Source organism: Trachymyrmex cornetzi, unplaced genomic scaffold (genome assembly GCF_001594075.2).
Source record: "Trachymyrmex cornetzi isolate Tcor2-1 unplaced genomic scaffold, Tcor1.1 scaffold45, whole genome shotgun sequence".
In the NCBI taxonomy this organism is placed as follows: Eukaryota; Metazoa; Arthropoda; class Insecta; order Hymenoptera; family Formicidae; genus Trachymyrmex; species Trachymyrmex cornetzi.
In genome coordinates this window covers 325,206-332,073 of record NW_017299289.1, presented here as the reverse complement: position 1 = coordinate 332,073, position 6,868 = coordinate 325,206, and positions in this window count along the sequence as shown.

The following is a 6,868-nucleotide window of genomic DNA, read 5'->3' as shown; positions in this document are numbered from 1 at the left end:
TCTATAATAGCAAACATAATTTAAAAACGCGACAGTTTATAAAATCATAAACAAGAACTCTGCATGACTAAACGCGAAAGGTGCAAGATCAAAATGTTGAAGATCCCACGTAGGAATCCTGCTTTTTTCCTTTTTTTTATAATTTTTTTTCTAAAATAAGTAAAATTATTAACAAATATATTTTTATGTAATTGGATAAAAGGCATACAACTACGAACGCAGGATATTAGTCGCGAATAAATATATATTTAATAATTAAAATTACATATAGACGTTTCGGTCTCAATTAGACCATCCTCAGTAATACAAAAAACCTCAAAAGAGAACATAAATAATTATAAAAATACGCAAGAATCAAAAGTCCATAAATATATAAACTCGTCAACGCAAATTAAAAGTTCTTGGTGAAGAAAATTTTTATAAAAGCATCTTCAATCAAATTGTCAAATTGTCAAATTGTACACATTATTTTTCCACTTCTTGTATTTGCTGAGCAACCTATTGTTAACACAGGTATTTTATTTTACACTTTATAAATTTAATTTTTTTCGTCTTTAATTTTAACTTTTGATTTATACTTACAATAGAATCAGGAAATTCTGTGCGCAATAAATTTCATCGCGGATACGCTTTACGACTTACTGATGTACTTTTTACTTTTTTGACTACAATTATGACTTGCTGCGATTCTGCGCCTTTGAAATGATTGAAGATGCTTTTATAAAAATTTTCTTCACCAAGAACTTTTAATTTGCGTTGACGAGTTTATATATTTATGGACTTTTGATTCTTGCGTATTTTTATAATTATTTATGTTCTCTTTTGAGGTTTTTTGTATTACTGAGGATGGTCTAATTGAGACCGAAACGTCTATATGTAATTTTAATTATTAAATATATATTTATTCGCGACTAATATCCTGCGTTCGTAGTTGTATGCCTTTTATCCAATTCTTGTTGTTTTAATATTGAACTACGTTTGACCTAAATTGTTTTATGTAATTATTAAATTTATACGTGTACTTTTAAAACTTTTAAACTAACAACTGTAGAAAAAATACCAAATTACTTTACTTAATAAACAAATAAAATATTAGTAAACCTTTACATTAGGGGACATCTCTTCGATGACTTGACCTTGACATATATTATCAAGGTTATGACTCTAAGCGACCTTCAAATGGTTTTAGGTCTTAGATGGTGGTCATTCGTACAAAAGTTATTAACAAATATAGCTTAAAAAATAATGTCTTATTTCTATCATATACAATATTAAAAACTACCCTCTACTCTTTCTATTTAGGGGCGTTCACTTTTCATACGAAGCAATGTCTATCTCTCCCCTGCTTAGGGGCGTTCGATTTTCCTAGGGAAGCGAGGCCCACCCCATCTCCCTACCCTCCCCCAGTCAACATTTTCCTAGACGGGGGAGAGAGGGAAGTGGAGTGGACCTTGCTTCTCTTGGAAAGTCGTAAACTCCTAAGTAGAGGGAAAGATGGATTGGACCTCTTTTCGCGTAGAAACTTTGAAAGTCATACGTCTGTCAGTATAAAGCAGAATTAAGATATTTTTTAAACTTTATTTGTTAATAACTTTTGAACAAACAGCGACCGCCACCTAAAACTTTTTGAAAGTCACTTAGAGTCATAATCTTAATAATATAAGGTGTCCCAAAATAATCGCCAAATATATCGCGGGCAAGTAGAGCGAACTAAACTGAGTTGAAAAGTCCTCTATTATTTTGCAATTTTCGCAATAGTTAACAAAATAATAATTACTAAAAATTACCGAAAATTGGTCTCCAATAATTTTTTACTCAAATACTATCAACTTTACAGAAAAACTGCAAGAGACAAAAATTATTTATTTTCTTGTCCTAGAGCTCTAAGAATTTTTTCAGAATTTTTCGTCAACTTTTTAGTACTGCATTTTCTTATTTTTAACATGAGGAAATACGGCATTAAAAAATTCTGAAAAAAATCTTAAATGAGAAAAAAATAAACAATTTTCGTATTTTGCAGTTTTTCTGTAAAGTTGATAGTATTTGAGCAAAAAATTATTGAGACCAATTTTCGGCAATTTTTAGTAATTAATATTTTGTTAACTATTGCGAAAATTGCAAAATGGTAGAGGACTTTTCGATTCAGTTTAGTCCGCTCTACCTGCCCATGAAATATTTGATGATTATTTTGAAACACCCTGTGTATGTCAAGATCAAGATTACCGAAGAGGCGGTCCCTAATAAATTTACCTAATGAAATTTTGAAAATGTTATGTAAATATATCTCGAAAACTATATATGAGACCATCAATTAATTAATCAGAAAAAGTTGATCAGTATTCTCATTTCTCTATAACATATATCAAGTTCAAGGTCATTGAAGAAGTGTTCCCTGATGTAAAGATTTACATATTTTTAATTTCTTTACCAATCTTTGAAAAGGATTATACATACTTTTTCATTATGTATAATCTCGATCTTTGACATTTCAGTAAGTCTAAAGTTAAATACCGTTAAAATCTCGAATTGAAGATACAAACGTCCATCATTTATTCGCGTCAGTTTAATATAAAAGAGCTCATTATTCTATATGATTTAGAGCTAGAGCAGAACTACCAAAATGCCTTGACGTTTTCGCCAATAAAATTTGACTCTTTTCTCAAGGATCAACGTTATATATTTATTTCCTGTCTAACATTCAGTAAAATTGAACAATTGTGTTTAATAGAACAGCGCTCGCATTCCATATATTAAAAAAAATTAAAATGACAATTAACCTTCATTAAATCTTTTGTTAAATACGGAAAAATATTTTTTATTCCCATTTGCTATGTCATTTAATAAATATGCAATCTTAGAAAGATAAATATGGGATATCCTGATGTCTGCAGCGAGTAATAATAGGTACAAAAAAATTTCATCAATGCTGTGATTATAACAAACAATCGTAAACCCGTTAGAACGCTGTTTTATCTGCCATTGAATTACTATTTAAAATCCTCTAGATCGTAAGACTGAGAATCGCTGACGGCAAATGTCGACACAGCAATCGAAAATTATGCGTAATGGCAGTTTGCAAAACTATCCAGCAGTCATCGACCACTGTACATGCGTATGATGAGTCACTTTCGTTAATCGTAAATGCATTCCGTTTTTCGAATGACATAGCGCATTCGCGGATTGATTGGATCATTAGAGCGAGTCATTAATTCCCTGTACAACCAGGCGCAAAGATAAGCGACAGCAAAATATTTAAATAAATATTTAATTATACTTGATCACTGAACGTTCTTTAAATCTCCGTATAATCTTCTATCAATGGTAGTCTATCGTTTCATCTCGTGTCTATTGTATGAATCTTTAATGAACCGGAAAAATGGCGAATTGAAATATCGGTTAAACGCGCCTAAACGGTTTTGATGTCTTCCGTGTTTGATACTCGATACCGAAGTAGATAACAATGTTTTATAATGCAATTTCTCCCATCGATTGATTATATAATGATCCACTTTCTTGATCTATCGAACGCGATTTTAATCGCCATTTGTCAATAATTTATCAATTATTTGTCGATATTATATTTACTCGAAATATCAACTACATGCTTGAGTTTTAAGAGAATTATGTGTATAATTAATTAACCTTTGAACGCTTTTTTAGTATGGTGTACTCGACTTTCTTTTTCCAATACTTTTCCCATTGCTTATAACTTTTTGTGTTAGTTAATAAAGATGCATATATTTACTTAATATCGTTATGTTCCTTAATGTATGGAGAGTATCCTTGCTAAGAGCACTTCTCTAATAAATCGTCGTTCGGAATCGCCGTTAAACTATAGGTCCCATATGACTGTGTACATACAACCAGTATGCGCACCACAGACATATGAGAGAAGTTGCGAACATATATCCATTAGTGGATATGCATTAGAAAAAGCATAGCATTTTGAAAAAAAAATTTTACAATATGTTTATTTTGGGGTGATCCCGATTGACCACGGCTCGATTGGACACCACCAATCACAGCGACCGGTGCTTAGGAACTTTGTAGTCTCAAGTGTGAGTGGCTCGTGTCCAATTGAGCTGTGTCCAACTGGGTGCCACCCTTTATTTTTAGGAAGTTATAAGTAATCGAATTGGATGGGTAAATATATAATATATATTCACCTAATTTATTAAAGAGCAAATACCGCTTTTTGAAACTGGTAAATATCAAGGAAGCCTTAAAGAAATAATTTTCTTAAAGTTAAACTTTTTCTTTCAAGTTTTGTTCTGCGTGCAAATACCGCAATGTGTGTTCTCTTAGAGTGGAATTTAAGGGTTATGATTGTTTATATGTATACATATAATTAATAGCGAAGTGGCAGTACTTTGTTTTATTAAATATATTATAGAATCGCTAAATTTTATCGATGCAGTTTCAACTTTCAGTAACATCTGTGGAAGCGGGTCTGCTAATTTTTTTATATTTCTAGAGTGTATTAACAGGTATTTAAGTAGAATAAACCGTGCGCCAAACTCATCTCCGCAACGGGTATTACGTTCAACTTTGCATCTCACACATGTGCGTGATATCATTACAAGTGCCCGCATCGTTAAACGCGTCCATCCATATAGTAAGAACAGTAGAAGCCGCCGTTACAGCCGCAATAGCTGCGTGTCTATAAAGCAGGAACTTCCGTCGAAATAGAAGCGAATTGAATTACCTTTACGCTTCGTGAATTTCGCATTATCTCTCATTCGCCGCGCTCGATTCTTGATAGACCGGAACAATCGAATTAAGACACGAAAGAGCGATACGTAGTCCACGCGTAAAAAAAAGGCGTGTTGAATTATCATCCGGATCTAGGAAATGATAGAGTGAGGTATCTAAGCAAAAATCTTGTAATTGACAAAGGAAGAAAAGAAAAGAAAAAGGGTATGACAGAAACTATTATAAATCGGATCAATATCTTGGAAGGCGTTGGAAAATTCTTTTCTAAAAAGTTTTCAAACACCACATAAAGTTTCGAATTACTTCGAATATTACTTAAGATAAAAAATTTCAAAGATTTTGAAATATCTTTGTGTACTTTAAAATTCTTGATAATTTAAAAAGTCTTTCTTTGCAAGTATTCGAATTTTTGAGATGTATAAAATTCCTAAAAACAATTATTTTCTATGTTGTCTATGAAATAAAAAATAAATCGATATAATAATGTAAAATGATGGAAGGAGAAATATATATATATAATATTATTAAGAATCTTTTTCAAGATTTTTATTGCCTTCAAAATTACCAGAAAATTTTTTATTGATCTTTTAAAAGTATTCTATTGCATGTTTTGTGTTAGAAATAGAACTACTAACTGATTATTATATAATATATATATAAATAGCAAAAGGAAACATTGAAATTCTTGTCACATATTTAAATTTCTTAGACTTTTTTACGGTCATGATTATATGGAATTTATGTTACCTGCTTTTGGCCTTACAAGGTAAACGACAACAATGATTATCTTGTTACGTAAATAATTCATATTTCCTTAATATCCATATAATAATATCTTTCGTTCTTTAATATTATTTATAACGCAATTTTATACAACTCAATTTGAATGCAAATATTTTTATGTAATAAATCTGGAGTGTATATGTATATTAAATTGTGATACACATTTTATTGTTTTAGTGGTAAAATGGTTTCAAGTTTTAATTCCTGAATGAATATATATTTGTGCAATTTACTATTTCTTGTAAACTCTGCAGAGAAAGTGTAAACTGGGAAATAAATTTCCGCTTAAGGGCGCGTTCACATCTTGACGGAAAAGCAGAAAGCGGAAAAGCAGCAGCTAATCAGAATTCACGCTGGTAGTAAGTAATAAGGAGGGTGCCTTTTTATTCGACGCTGAAACGCTCCTTTTAAGCCGGTTCTACATTAGTTGCAAGCTGATCGCAAGTTTGTTGCGACACCCAATCTGAAGCTTGCATTTTGAAATCAATGCTTCATATTGGCTGTCGCAACAAACTTGCGATCAGCTTGCAACTAATGTAGAACTGGCTTTATAGCGTCAAGCAGAGAGAAACCTGAGAGAGAACATGCCGGCCCAAAATCTGTAACCGCAAAATGCTGCCGCGCACTACTGCCCCCTGACAAAGTGGATGTAAACTACATAGCTCTTAGAAGCAAATACTGACGCAATCGAATATACGTAACCGACATACGTAAAATCATTGTGCGTTGATCTACAACAACTTAAGGTATATCCACACAAACTTGCATAGCCGCATAAACGTATGCATAAAGAAAATTATCCAATCACATTTTATGTACGACTTTAAAAGAGAGCTGCAATTGGATAATTTTCTTTATGTATATGTTTATGCGGCTATGCAATGAACTTCGATTGGTACATATTCTTATGCATTACGTGTTATGCGTTATGCAAGAGTCTGTGCTCCCCGCTTTACGATTACGACTCAGGATGCTGTCCCATGACAGTCGGATTTTGGAAAACGGAATCTCGGAAAAGTACTAGATAGGAAAATACTAGACTAGAATCAGAAGACACGGCAGTGTGCCAGTGTCTAATTGGCAAGTTAGCACGCGCAATGATATACGCGTTGTGTTTGTTATAGTTCGTTACGGTTAAAAATTAATAATTGTTAATAAAATAATTATTAATAAATAATTTTTCGATAAATATATTGATTAATATATAAGTATTTATTGTTTCCATTATATATATGATTATTGTTGGAGATATACAAAATTGCGTGCTTGTCTGCTTGTCGATCCGAAATTTTCGTGACTCGGTTTCCCATGAACCAATTTTTCCGGAATTGTGAAAAATCGGAAAATTTATTTTAAATATTTTATGAAAAAA